This window comes from Balaenoptera acutorostrata, chromosome 1 (assembly GCF_949987535.1).
Source record: "Balaenoptera acutorostrata chromosome 1, mBalAcu1.1, whole genome shotgun sequence".
NCBI lineage: Eukaryota > Metazoa > Chordata > Mammalia > Artiodactyla > Balaenopteridae > Balaenoptera > Balaenoptera acutorostrata.
The window spans coordinates 79,435,214-79,451,360 of record NC_080064.1 but is presented as its reverse complement, the minus strand read 5'-3'; the positions used below and the strand labels follow the sequence as shown (position 1 = coordinate 79,451,360).

Sequence of the window (16,147 nt, the reverse complement as noted above, 5' to 3'; positions counted from 1 at the left end):
GTGACCTCCCGGCCTCATGTAATATAAATCGGCGAGAGCTCTCCCAGAGATCCTGTCTCAACGCTAAGACCCAGCTCCACCCAACTGCCAGCAAGTTCCAGTGTTGGATGCCCATGCCAATCAACTAGCAAGACAGGAACACAACCCTGCCCATTAGCAGAGAGGCTGCCTAAAATCATACTAAGTTCACAGACACCCCAAAACACACCACTGGATGCGGCCCTGCCCAACAGAAAGACAAGATGTAGTCCCACCCACCAGAACAGAGGCACCAGTCCCCTCTACCAGGAAGCCTACACAAGCCACTGAACCAACCTCACCCACTGGGGGCAGACACCAAAAACAATGGAAACTACGAACCTGCAGCCCGCGAAAAGGAGACCCCAAACACAGTAAGTTAAACAAAGTGAGAAAACAGAGAAATATGCAGCAGATGAAGAAGCAAGGTAAAAACCCACCAGAGCAAACAAATGAAGAGGAAATAGGCAGTCTACCTGAAAAAGAATTCAGAGTAATGATAGTAAAGATGATCCCAAATCTTGGAAATAGAATGGAGAAAATACAAGAAATGTTTAACAAGGACCTAGAAGAACTAAAGAGCAAACAAACAATGATGAACAACACAATAAATGAAATTAAAAATTCTCTAGAAGGAATCAATAGCAGAATAACTGAGGCAGAAGAACAGATACGTGACCTGGAAGACAAAACAGTGGAAATACCTACCCCAGAGCAGAATACAGAAAAAAGAATGAAAAGAATTGAGGACAGTCTCAGAACTCTGGGACAACGTAACATGCACCAACATTCGAATTATAGGGGTCTCAGAAGAAGAAGAGCAAAAGAAAGGGTCTGAGAAAATATTTGAAGAGATTATAGTTGAAAACTTCCCTAACATGGGGAAGGAAATAGTCAAACAAGTCCAGAAAGTGCAGACAGTCCCATACAGGATAAACACAAGGAGAAACATACCAATACACATATTAATCAAACTATCAAAAATTAAATACAAAGAAAAAACATTAAAAGCAGCAAGGGAAAAGCAACAAATAACATACAAGGGAAACCCCATAAGGTTAACAGCTGATCTTTCAGCAGAAACTCTGCAAGCTAGAAGGGAGTGGCAGGACATATTTAAAGTGATGAAAGGGAAAAACCTACAACCAAGATTACTCTACCCAGCAAAGATCTCATTCAGATTCGATGGAGAAATTAAAACCTTTACAGACAAGCAAAAGCTAAGAGAATTCAGCACCACCAAACCAGCTTTACAACAAATGCTAAAGGAACTTCTTAAGCGGGAAACACAAGAGAAGGAAAAGACATACAAAAACAAACCCAAAACAATTAAGAAAATGGTAATAGGAATATACATATTGATAATTACTTAAATGTAAATGGATTAAATGCTGCAACCAAACGACACAGACTGGCTGAATGGATACAAAAACAAGACCCGTATATAGGCTGTCTACAAGAGACCCACTTCAGACCTAGGGACACATACAGACTGAAAGTGACAGGATGGAAAAAAATATTCCATGCAAATGGAAATCAAAAGAAAGCTCGAGTAGCAATTCTTATATCAGACAAAATAGACTTTAAAATAAAGACTATGAAAGCTGAAGTAGCAATTCTTATATCAGACAAAATAGACTTTAAAACAAAGACTATTACAAGAGACAAAGAAGGATACTACATAATGATCAAGGGATCAATCCAAGAAGAAGATATAACAATGGTAAATATTTATGCACCAACATAGGAGCACCACAATACATAGGGCAAATGCTAACAGCTATAAAAGAGGAAATTGACAGCAACACAATCATAATAGGGGACTTTAACACCCCACTTTCACCAATGGACAGATCATCCAAAATGAAAATAAGTAAGGAAACACAAGCTTTAAATGATACATTAAACAAGACGGACTTAGTTGATATTTATAGGACATTCCATCCAAAAAGAGCAGAATACACTTTCTTCTCAAGTGCTCATGGAACATTCTCCAGGATAGATCATATCTTGAGTCACAAATCAAGCCTTGGTAAATTTAAGAAAACTGAAATCGTATCAAGTATCTTTTCTGACCACAACCCTGTGAGACTAGATATCAATTACAGGAAAAAACTGTAAAAAATACAAACACATAGAGGCTAAACAATATGCTACTAAATAACCAACAGATCAGTGAAGAAATTAAAGAGGAAATCAAAAAGTACCTAGAAAAAAATGACAATGAAAACACGACGACCCAAAACCTATGCGATGCAGCAAAAGCAGTTCTAAGAGGGAAGTTTAGAGCAATACAATCCTACCTCAAGAAACAAGAAACATCTCAAATAAACAACTTAACCTTACACCTAAAGCAATCAGAGGAAGAAGAAGAGAAAAAACCCAAAGTTAGCAGAAGGAAAGAAATCATAAAGATCAGATCAAAAATAAATGAAAAAGAAATGAAGAAAACAATAGCAAAGATCAATAAAACTAAAAGCTGGTTCTTTGAGAAAATAAACAAAATTGATAAACCATTAGCCAGACTTACCAAGAAAAAAAAGGGAGAAGACTCAAATCAACAGAATTAGAAATGAAAAGGGAGAAGTAAAAACTGACACTGCAGAAATATAAAGGATCATGAGATATTACTACAAGCAACTATATGCCAATAAAATGGACAACCTGGAAGAAATGGACAAATTCTTAGAAAAGCTCAACCTTCCAAGACTGAACCAGGAAGATGTAGAAAATATAAACAGACCAATCACAAGCACTGAAGTTGAAACTGTGATTAAAAATCTTCCAACAAACAAAAGCCCAGGACCAGATGGATTCACAGGCGAATTCTATGAAACATTTAGAGAGGAGCTAACACCTATCCTCTTCAAACTCTTCCAAAATATAGCAGACAGAGGAACATTCCCAAATTCATTTTATGAGGTCACCATCACCCTGATCCCAAAACCAGACTAAGATGTCACAAAAAAAGAAAACTGCACGCCAATATCACTGATGAACATAGATGAAAAAATCCTCAACAAAATACTAGCAAACAGAATCCAACAGCACATTAAAAGGATCCTACACCATGATCAAGTGGGGTTTATCCCAGGAATGCAAGGATTCTTCAATATATGCAAATCAATCAATGTGATACACCATATTAACAAATCAAAGGATAGAAACCATATGATAATCTGAATAGATACAGAAAAAGCTTTCAACAAAGTTCAACACCCATTTATGATAAAAACCCTCCAGAAAGTAGGCATAGAGGGAACTTACCTCAACATAATAAAGGCCATATATGAGAAACCCACAGCCAACATCATTCTCAATGGGGAAAAACTGAAACCATTTCCTCTAAGATCAAGGACAAGACAAGGTTGCCCACTCTCACCGCTATTATTCAACATATTTCCAGAAGTTTTAGCCACAGCAATCAGAGAAGAAAAAGAAATAAAAGGAATCCAAATCAGAAAAGAAGAAGTAAAACTGTCATTGTCTGCAGATGACATGGTACTATACATAGAGAATCCTAAAGATGCTACCAGAAAACTACTAGAGCTAATCAATGTATTTGGTAAAGTAGCAGCATACTAAATTAATGCACAGAAATCTCTTGCCTTCCTATACACTAATGATGAAGAATCTGAAAGAGACATTAAGGAAACACTCCCATTTACCACTGCAACAAAAAGAATAAAATACCTAGGAATAAACCTACCTAAGGAGACAAACTACCTGTATACAGAAAACTATAAGACACTGATGAAAGAAATTAAAGATAACACAAACCAATGGAGAGATATACCATATTCTTGGATTGGAAGAATCAACATTGTGCAAATGACTATATTACGGAAAACAATCTACAGATTCAGTGCAATCTCTATCAAACTACCAATGGCATTTTTCACAGAACTAGAACAAAAAATTGCAGAATTTGTATGGAAACACAAAAGACCCCGAATAGCCAAAGCAATCTTGAGAAAGAAAAACGGAGCTGGAGGAATCAGGCTCCCGGACTTCAGACTATACTACAAAGCTACAGTAATCAAGATAGTATGGTACTGGCACAAAAACAGAAATATAGTTCAATGGAACAGGATAGAAAGCCCAGAGATAAACCCACACACATATGGTCACCATATCTTTGATAAAGGATGCTAGAATATACAATGGAGAAAAGAGCCTCTTCAATAAGTGGTGCTGGGAAAACTGGACAGCTACATGTAAAAGAATGAAATTAGAACACTCCCTAACACAGTATACAAAAATAAACTCAAAATGGATAAAGACCTAAATGTAAGGCCAGACACTATCAAACTCTTAGAGGAAAACATAGGCAGAACACTTTATTACATAAATCACAGCAAGATCCTTTTTACCCACCTCCTAGAGTAATGGAAATAACAACAAAAATAAACAAATGGTACCTAATGAAACTTAAAAGCTTTTGCACAGCAAAGGAAACCATAAACCAGATGGAAAGACAACCCTCAGAATGGGAGAGAATATTTGCAAATAAAGCAACTGCCAAAGGATTAATCTCCAAAATGTATAAGCAGCTCATGCAGCTCAATATCAAAAAAACAGAGAACCCAATACAAAAATGGGCAGAAGACCTAAATAGACATTTCTCCAAAGAAGATATACAGATTGCCAAAAAACACATGAAAGGATGCTCAACATCACTAATCATTAGAGAAATGCAAATCAAAACTACAATGAGGTATCACCTCACACCTGTCAGTATGGCCATCATCAAAAAAATCTACAAACAATAAATGCTGGAGAGGGTGTGGAGAAAAGGGAACCCTCTTGCACTGTTGGTGGGAATGTAAATTGATAGAGCCACTATGGAGAACAGTATGGAGGTTCCTTAAAAAACTAAAAATAGAACTATCATATGACTCCGCAATCCCACTACTGGGCATACACCCTGAGAAAACCATAATTCAGAAGGAGTCATGTACCACAATGTTCATTGCAGCTCTATTTACAATAGCCAGGACATGGAAGCAACCTAAGTGTCCATTGACAGATGAATGGATAAAGAAGATATGGCACATATATACAATGGAATATTACTCAGCCATAAAAAGACACGAAATTGAACTATTTGTAGTGAGGTGGATGGACCTAGAGTCTGTCATACAGAGTGAAGTAAGTCAGAAAGAGAAAAACAAATACCGTATGCTAACACATATATATGGAATCTAAAAAAAAAAAAAGGTTCTGAAGAACCTAGGGGCAGGACAGGAATAAAGACAGAGACGTAGAGAATGGACTTGAGGACATGGGGAGGGGGAAGGGTAAGCTGGGACGAAGTGAGAGAGTAGCATTGACATATATACACTACCAAATGTAAAGTAGATAGCTATTGGGAAGCAGATGCATAGCACAGGGAATCAGCTCTGTGACCACCTAGAGGGGTGGGATAGGGAGGGTGGGAGGGAGGGAGACACAAGAGGGAGGAGATATGGGGATATATGTATACATATGGCTGATTCACTTTGTTTTACAGCAGAAACTAACATAACATTGTAAAGCAATTATACTCCAATAAAGATGTTAAAAAAAAAACACAACTCATTCATCTATCTTGCACTTTGAATGGATCTTTTATCTGTGCCTGATTTGGTAACAACATACGTTGGTCATCTGGAAAATACAGGATCACTTAGTTATGGAGATCTTCCAAATGTTGACAAATCATACCTAAAAATCACATTCATTAATATCACTACTACTTTCATCAGAAAATTTTTTAAGTAATTGGAGGCTATCCAACTTGTGGTGGACACTAATTTTCCAAAATTCTATTCATCACTTGAAAGTTTGAATTTTATTTGTGGCAGCAAATATTATCAGTTGTTTTCCTTGAGATGTCAAGTTCGCTTCAATCATTTTGAGAAAGTATCTTCCACATACTCAAGTCTGAATAATCAGTTGTTTTATTCAATTAAAAATCGTACATTATGATAAAGTGGCTAATTCAACTTTCAACTCAAATAAGGATTTCCCTTGAGACACCTACTGTACTTTGAATTCAGCAGAAATGCTTTATGTATTCTTCCCTTTCATCAGACTGTATATCATTACAATATGTAGTCAAAGGTTGAGAGCTATTAAAATAATAATTTTTACTGATTCAATGAGGACATTAGATGAAACTGGCTTTTTTCTTCCTTTAAATTGTAAATGTGTGCCAATGAAGAATACTCCACAGTAGAATTTGGTGCCTCTATCTTGATTCATGCTAAGATGACTTACCCACTATTGCTTTTGTACCATCAGTGAAAAAGGCAAAAAATATCTTAGCATTAAAAATTTGTTTTGATCTTGTGGACCCCCTAAAAATGTTTAGGTGACTGGTGTTCCACGAGCCACACTTTGAGAACCACTGAGGTAGAGGCTCACTGTTCCTTCCTTTATCTATGGCTCACCTTGAAAAAGCAAAGGCCTCGGCACTCAATAGTGAGATTCTCCGAGTCCTTGGCTGAGTTGTTTCATTGGCATCATTCTCTTAATATGGAAAATAAAGACAAACTGAGGAATCTAAGAAACTTAAGTATTATCTACTGCTTCCTAATACTGGTACAGCCTAGTTAAGACGGACTGTCAGAGAAACAAACAGTCAAGATGAAACAGACTTTTAGCGTCATAACTCTACTCAATGTACTTAACCTCTTTTGGGTAAGTGTGTGTATGTGCACGTGTATGTACATGCCCTTATATGTATGTACATATATAATACATATAAATGTATGTAGACATATGTATAATGTACATACAGATGTATAATACACATACACATAGACTTTATTGTTTTAACATATCACAAGGCTCAAAGCCAATATCCAGCACAGATTTAATCCTTGGAATTATTTTTGATGTAAAAAAAAGGAAGTAAAGGAGAAGTTGACTTAAAAACTCCAAAACTAAACAAAGCGTAGATGAACCTTCTGCTTGCTTAATTGAAAAAAATTTTGTATTCTTTCACAAATTTCAGCACCTCTTAAAGTTGTGTATTACAGTGATGAAACAATTTCTCTTTCACTATCATTGTAGTTTCCACACGATTTGTGACCATTTCAAGCTGAAGAAGCCACTTCTGAATAAACTGCTGAGTTTACATAGTTTTTTGCCCTAAAGATCAATCAGGATAATTATACTTATATTTAAAAACTTTTTCTATTTTAGAAGTATAAATGGTTATCTTTATATTTCTTCCAGCTCCAATTTCCAACCATTATGTAAGATTTTAGCTTACCTAATAATGTCTTTGGAAACATGGCATTTCACATTCAATCAAGAGATTCTGGTATCCTATACCAAGAGGGGGTGGGTAGGATGAATTGGTAGATTGGGATTGACATATATACACTATTGATACTCTGTATAAAATTGAAAACCAATGAGAACTTACTGTATAGCACAGGGAACTCTACTCAATGCTCTGTGGTGACCTAAATGGGAAGGAAATCCAAAAAAGAGGGGATATATGTATACGTATAGCTGATTCACTTTGCTGTACAGTAGAAACTAACACAACATTGTAAAGCAACTGTACTCCAATAAAAATTTTTAAAAAAAATTTTAAAAAAGAGATTCTGGTATCCTAATTAAAAATATATAAACTTTTATATTATGTTATATATTTGCCTCTGTATCCTTTTGCAGAAATCTATTTGCATTACTTTTATTAAAAATACTTATTACCAAAAGTCATTTTAATGGCTTCATTGTCTATAAAATTTTACCTCTCAAAAATATCACATCATATAATCCTTTGGTAAAGAATATTGGTAAAGTTAGTTACAAACTCAGAGTTTCTTATTTCTTTCATTTATCCGGTTCTTCCTGAAACAATCTGTCTTCCTCCCTCTCAGGAGAAGTTTAATATCTTCCCCAAAATTAATTACAGAACAAATTCTACTCTATTTGTTAACCCATGACTTTAAGAATATCAAACATATTCTACTTTGATTCAAATCTGATTGCTAACACTGTTTTCCAACGGCTATCAGGTGGGTATATATGGTTAACAGTGCTTTGTTCCACATTTTTCTGGCAACTGGAGAATGGCATCACCTTTAGACGGTACAATCATATACCACTCAAGGAAACAAGGGCCAATTCCAAGTGATAAGAGTAATCATATCAGTAACATAGTGAGTGTCCCCTTACAAAAATGAATTTTAAAAATTCAGTAATTCCTGAGCATCAAGTGTGAATTCTACAGGAAAGAAACCCACATATATTATTCATCTATGTGGCTAAATCTAATGGTCAATTCTCAGCTCTCACCTTACCTGCTCTATCTTCAGCATTTGGCATAAAATGACCATTCTCTACTTGGCTTTCAGGATGTCACAGCCTTTAGGTTTTTCTCCTGTTTTCCATGCTGTTCCTTCTTTAACTACTTGTCTGTTGCCTCATCTTCCCCCCTGACCTCTGACTTTGGTGTGCCCAATGCTTAGTCTTCGATGCAGTTCTCTTCCCGAACTCACTCCCCTGTGAGCATAGTGCTTTAAACGGCAGACCCAACTGCCTACTCGGTATCTCCATCTGGACATCCAGCAGACACATGAAACTCACCATGTGTCACACTAACTCCAGTTCCATTCCCTTATCTCCACCTCCAACAGGGCAAAGCCCTGTTGCTCTTGCAACTTTTCCCCCTTGATGGCAACTCCATCTTTCCAGTTGCTCAGACCAACGTTTTTGGAGTTATCTGTGAATCTTCTTTGTCTCTTACATCCCACATCCCATCTGTCAAAAAATACTTATATTCCTTATTGTCTGTCTCCCCAAAAAGAATGAAAGTTTCTTGAGGACAGGAACTTTCTTTTGAATTCTATTTTGTATTTTGACGTGTCCCTGTACCTAGAAGATAATGCTTGGCATATAGTAGGCACTCAATATTTGCTGAATAAATCAGTGAATAACTAGTAATTTTAATAAAGATAGGGGGTGCAATTGCCTTTCGTTTTGGAAATAATCATTATTTCCAAAAGCAAAGCGTGTGTCTGAGTAATGTCATGGGAGGAAGATCCCACAGTGCAGGGCCGGGACATCGCTCGGCACAGCCAAGGCCAGTGCAGAAAAGCAGTGCAAAAGAGGAAGGGCACAGAAATACCATGATTTATTTATGGGTTCTTCTCAGTGGTACCAATCAAAATAAAGTCATCAGAACATGCTCAAAACATCAATTATAAAACAAATTACTTTTCCTCTAGCAGTGCAAAGATGGAAATAAAAAACAGGACAAAAGCCAAAGTTTCTAATTTTTTAAAAATATCTTTCTTTCTTAGGAGAGTGTGACTCTAGATTGTGTTTTACTCTGTAGTTGTGGTATATGCGACAAAATTTTTTTTAGAAAAATCCACTAAAGAAGACCATAATTATATGGTTCTATAGACATACTTAAAGAAACTCATAAATGGGTTATAACAGTTAAGAACCTGAAAGGCACTTTCAGAAGTCATCCACTCCATAACTCTCATTTTATGAGTGAACAACCTGAGCCAAGAGAGATTAGGTGACTTGCCCAAGGAACACAGCTAGTGGTGAGCCTTAACTTCTAATCAAATCTTACCTCTTACTCTACAGCTTAGTTAATACTACATCATGCTGATCTGAATGTACAGAATCTAAAATATACTAGAAAACAAATGGTTTAAATAGAATTTCTCTTTTCATGTCCCTCTTTGAAAATAAAATGAAAAATAATTATTAATACATTTAAATGATTCTTAAGCTATAGTGCTCTTATAGTCCCATAAATGAGAACTTTAGACTCAGAAGGAATCATGAGGCAAGTTGAACTTGCAACCCAATGGATACTTCTGTACTATCATCTCCTTGGATATTTCCGCTATGCCATGTGTTAAATTAATGGCCCAATCACATGATTTGAAAAGTATTCAAAATGAGCTTAACCTGTTTTTCTAAGAGAGGTGGGGAACAAAAATTATGCCTACCTGGCAATTTTAGTTCTCTTTTAATCAATTAAGATATAATACCTCTTTCTCATTATACCCTTCCCATATTTAACGAAAACCCCTTTAGTCACTGTGCTTCAGGCCACACATCTCAAGGCTGTTGCTTTACATACTAGTTTCCACAGTTATCTTTAGCATAGTCATAAGCTTTTTTGAAAAAATTTAATTTAATTTTTTTATACGGCAGGTTCTTATTAGTTATCTATTTTATACATATTAGTGTATATATGTCAATCCCAATCTCCTAATTCATCACACCACCACCAAAAATTTGTTATGTACTATTATCAGTAGCTGATTTTTCTCTCTCACAAGCATAATTCATTTACTCATGCACTTGCTATAAATAATTATAGCATTATAATAAATATCTATTAAAATGTATCTTAAAATGTACATTAAAAATATAAATTTTAAGATATGTCAGGCACCGTGCTAAGTGCTGGTGGAATGGAAGTGAACAAAATAGACAAAGTGCCTGCCTCACCCCTGTGTACTCTACTAGGAGAATGCGCATGAAAGAAATTCCTATAAAAGCATGAATTGTAACTGCTCTTCTTTGTCCATGTGATTGATTATTGTTTCTGGTGCCAATGGTGCATTTAAAGAGGTTGTTGTTTTCATTTCATTGAGGACAAGGTTTATATCTTGTTTAACTTGTATCTTCTAGAAAATAGCACAATGCCTTAGAATAGACCCTCAATACATATTCGTTAAATTCAAAGAGGCCTAAACATACACACAGTCACACACAGATACACACACCCAATTGAGCATTTTGTAGTAAAGACCAAATTCTTCTATTATGTTATTATCCTCTGTTATAGTTTGATACTACAATAAATAAGAGAGTAACTATTACCACACAGCTTCACACTGTAAATAGTGATTATTCAAAGGACATCCACTACTGAAGAGACTGAGAAAAGGACAAAAGTCAGGAATAATTTATAATTTCAAAGTTAAGGGTCACTGAAATTTTAATGTACAATGTCTGTCACCAGTTAAAAGAGGGTGTGTCATTCGATGATGACTTCTTAGGCACCAACCTGTACCCAATGGCCACATTTTGCGACTCCCTTATCAAAACATTACCCTATTAAGAAACAAGTGGCAGAAAACAGATCCAAACAAAGAAGTCTTATTTATAATATAGTGGTTTGGAATACTGCATTTATAAATCTTAGTGAGATCTTGATTTCTTTGGAATTTTTGTCAAAGAGCTTCAGCTACATGTATATGACACTAATAATTATGTAATGCTTATTCTATACACTTTAAGTAAATTTCAACTCAGAAATCTTTTTGAAAATGAGGATAAGTTGTGATCTAATAGTTTTTTAAACCCTGACCATAAAAGATTATCATAAAATGTTACTCATTCCCTCAGCTCTCTGCACCCCACTGGTCTTCTTGGTCACCTCTTCATTCCACACTGTTTCTACCTCCTTTAAACCATGAACAATCTTCCAGGAGTTAGTGTATACTCAAATCCCCCCCTCCCCCGACCCCATAGGATTCTAAACCCTTGAAAAGACTGTGTGTTTCCCCTTATGTGATTTAGACGAGGTTTCGGTTCTTACCAGTCTTCACATCCAAAAACTAAGTCTAGATTTCAATTTAGTAAATCTGTAATGATTGTTTTGAAGATGATTTATTTCTTCCTTTAATGGACAAAAAAAGACTGAGGCTTATCTTCAGTCCAGTTTTCCCCCTTGAACAAAGAAAGCACAATAGTTCTAAGCAGCTGACACACCATGAATATACAGTGCAGGCCAGAAGATTTAAACAAGTGCAGGAAGCCATCTACCTGGAAGGCAACTTTCTTTCTGAGGAAGGGACAGGGAGGAGAGGTAGGTGGAGAAGACGGGAATATTCCTGCTCTCTAGAACATTCCTGCTCTCTAGAACATTAAAACTAAAAAGTTTTTTATTTTTCACAAAATAGAGTAGTCTGAAAAGGCAGGGATCACCTTTTCTTTCATATTGCTTGCTATGAGGCCTAAAATGCTCAATAGTTTGTTGACTCGAATTCCTAATGATTCTATGGGGGGAATGTTGCCTTTTCTGTTCCAACAGAAAGTTTGGTGTGTTTTACAAACACCTTTTCACACACATAAGTAGTCTGGTATGTATGAAAACAGAGCACCAACCAAAAGAGTGACAGGGAAGTTAAAGCAACTTGTTATCAAAACTTTGCTACTAAGCTTTCTTTTTTAACGGGGTAAAATTTCAAATTTCCAGCCATGTTAAATACAGTAGGAAACAAAAGTAAGCCTCCTCAGGAAACAAGAGATTGGCGGTTAAAGTGAGAGATTGAAAGACTAATGGATTTATAGTATGACCATTTTTATCGTCCTTTTTTATTAAACTCATCTTTATAAGAATCTGCCATTCACCATTTCCCTTTTCAGATCAGGGACCATGGTAGCGTTGTTAATAGCAGAAAAATATTAAATGCTGAATAAATCTCTTTGGGGCTTTTCAAGAAGGTTGTTCTCAAGAAGTTAGCTCTTGGTCTGTCTTTTCTGTTGGCTAAAATCCATGATGGAAGGAAGAAGTTCAGATCCTCCAGTCTCCAAGAAAAAAAAAACTACAGGAGAAAATCAACAATGACCAGAATTTTACTGTCAGAATATTCAAACTGACATGAATGCACCTGAAAATTGGAATATTAGGTTTTTGTCCATACAACCAGTAAATATTTAATGCAAGGCTTTGTGCCTAAAAGAAAAATATTTGTTGGGTTTGGCTCTAAAGTTAACACATTGATTTCATGGCCCATCCTTTCCAACTTACACATTATATGAGTTCCCTCTTCCCACTCTTATTTTCTCACAGCAAAGCTAAATAAAATCTAACGCGATGATATTCAGTTCTCCTAGAGTCTCACATCCTAGAGGCTGACAAAGGGCATAAGAAGCTTCCGTATATGAAGGCTCTAGGAGAATATGGTCAAAGGCTACTTGCCTCTCACACCTAGACTGTGCCAAAAATCTAAATGAAAAATTCCTTGGAAAATATAAATCAATTCATTAAAATACATCTGTTTCTGAAGATGATATATTCTTTTCCAAAAACAACAAAACACATAATAAAACCCTATTTCCCGCCCTCCAGAAAAAGGAAAGAAACTAGGTATACATACATGATTGCATGTATATATGCATGCAATATACATGATTGCAAAGGTTGAGTGATCTCTGGGGCTCTCAAAAAGTCACTACAATGGAGATACAAGCAATAGTAGCAGGTCCTTGTGGTGCTAACCCTACAATAGGAATGTTCTTTCAATCTCTCCTCACTTTTCAGACTCCTGTGTATCCTGCAGAGCTTGGCTCTAGTACCACTTACTCAGAGGAGCTGTCCTTGATCTCCCTGACTAGGGCAAATCCAACACTGCAGGCTCTCACAGCACTGTGGATCTCTCTTGGTGGTCCCTGTCAGAGACACCATTTTCCATTCATTTGTGTGCTTCTGGATGAACGTTGGTCTCCATTGTCTTCCCAACACCTAACAGTCTTGGCACGTGACAGGTGCTCAATATATATTAATCGAACAAATTAATAATTCATTAAAAACAAAGTTCCAAGAACAGTTCCAAAAACAGTTCCAAGTGTGAGATCTCAGACTTATTAATTTGAATACTTTGTCAGCAGAAAGAAAATAGACGGAAAAATTTAGAGCCCATCAGCTAACTTGGAATAAGACCCAAAACAGTACCATCTTTATAGACAAACTGTATAGCAATATTTTGAAATTGTTTACTTGCAGTTGCTATTATTAGTAAGAAAGATGGCTTGGGGCCAGATGAGGTCTTCCTGAGAGAACTATTTCAAAGATATTGAGCTCTGCCAAATGTATTTTTAAATGGTTCAAAGACCTAGAAAACAACATACTGAAGCCCAGTAATATATCAACTTGCATGGTGACATCTAGTTATCTAAAGCAGTTTTATTCAACAACTTCATCAGTAGGATGAAAAGGCAGATTGAGGATGCTTGAAAGGAATAAAACTGATTCAAGAGTTGTTAAACTGGGAGGTTTTAATTATTAATCACAAATACTGAAAAACTATGCAGAAAGGTCATAGACATTTAAAAACAGATTTAGAAGGAAAAAGTGACGAAGAAACAAGTAAAATTTTTTTTTTTAAAAGTCAAACATTTCACAGCTGAGAGATCTTTGGAAATTCTGAAGTAAAGCGGGATTTAGGAATGAGTGAATAATCTTTTGGGTGGCTTAGGGCCAAGGGAAAAGACAAGGTTTACGGAAAAACTGTGGGGATTTATTTGTTTTTACTTATCTTGTAATGTTTAATCCTATTTCAGATGACCCATGTCAAAAACTTAGCAGACCAATGTTTTAGGGCCCTAAAAAAATGGTTATACAGACATAAGTTAAAATTGTTTCTGGAAAAACAAAATAAATGTCTACTCAACAAAGGAATAGAAATTGGTGAGAGATAAGTTCGTTCATTTCTACTCAATGTTCTTAGATATGAAAAGTGTTGGTATTCTTGTGGGAAAGAAGTGGGACCTAGGGAAATGAGGTGTAGAAGGCCACAGGATTTTGATTCATCCTTGGTCTTTCCTTTCTGGAGGCTGAGAGAGGGATATATTATCATTAGAGATAGCTACTCTAGAGGCACAAAGTTTTTCAAGGATAGATTCGGTGCCTTTGAAAAGCTCTATATTCCTAGCACCTACCACGGTGCCTGGCAGCTTTATTCATTCTTTCTAGAGGTACTAGAGTAGCTTTTATCTGCAAGGTATTGAGCTCACTAATGTGGATATACCATTGATTAAGACAGATATAACTCCTGTCCTTATGAACCTTATATCATGATGAAAAGACATAGTAAATAATGACACACAACCATTTAATCACAATTGTGACAGGCATGATGAAGTGGAAGTTTTGGGTACTCTGGTAGTATACTGTTAGTCCCCTCCATACGAACCTTCAGGTTGCGAACTTTCAAAGATACAAACATGTTCGCGTGTCCAATCAAGTAAGTTAGTTCACGTGTCTGGCGTACACTGTCACGTGCGTGCATCCTCTACAAGTGGTTGTGTTTTTGTGTACTTACATTGCATAGCTTACTGATGAAGACCTGATGGAATTGGAGGCCCAGAGAAAGGACAAAGAGAGACAAGAGGAAGAAGTAGTAACTGAAGAACTGAAGAGATTCATGATGCAGGAAATGGCAAGGGGATTTTCTTTATTTGAGAAGGTACTGTTAGTTTTTGAGGCACAGGACCCGAACGTAGAACGGTACACGAAGGTTGCGGCAGCCGTTCAGAATGCAATCCAGTGCTACCGTGTCATCTATGATGAGATAAAAATAGCTACTACCAGGCTTCCCTGGTGGCGCAGTGGTTGAGAATCTGCCTGCCAATGCAGGGGACACAGGTTCCAGCCCTGGCCTGGGAAGATCCCACATGCCGCGGAGCAACTAGGCCCGTGAGCCACAACTACTGAGCCTGCGCGTCTGGAGCCTGTGCTCCGCAACAAGAGAGGCCACGATAGTGAGAGGCCCGCGCACTGCGATGAAGAGTGGCCCCCGCTTGCCGCAACTAGAGAAAGCCCTCGCACAGAAACGAAGACCCAACAGCCAAAAATAAATTTAAAAAAAAAAAAAAAAAAAAAAAAAAAGCTACTACGCAGACATCACTGGGTCGTTTTTCCAATAGGGTAGATAGAATTGAATCCAGCAAGGAACCAGAACTTGTGCCATCAACGTCAGGCGTGACTGAAATTGCAGCTTGCCCTCAGTCCCCTATTGCTGATGATCCTTCAGCTCTACCATCTCCCACCTCCTATCCCTCCTCCAGTCAGTAACTCTTCTTGCCTGTTCACTCGATGCCAGATGCTGTACTGTACTACTGTACTTTTCAAGGAACTGTAGTGTTAAGATTAAAAATGTTTTATTTTTTGTGTTTGTTTTTAATGTATTATTTGTGTGAAAAGTATTATATACCTATTACAGCACAGTACCATATAGCCGATTGTGTTAGTTGGGGACCTTGGCTAACTTTGTTGGACTTACCAACAAACTGGACTTATGAACGTGCTCTCAGAACAGAACTCGTTTGTATGTAGGGGACTTACTATACTGAGGTACCTGAGCTA

The 16,147-nt window shown here is 36.7% G+C and overlaps 1 protein-coding gene across 3 annotated transcripts in view; it reads right to left on the bottom strand.

Annotated features, from left to right (window-relative positions):
* The window catches only part of LRRC8C (leucine rich repeat containing 8 VRAC subunit C), a 90,180-nt gene that overhangs the window by 37,601 nt on the left and 36,432 nt on the right, over positions 1-16,147 (bottom strand). The window lies entirely within an intron of this gene.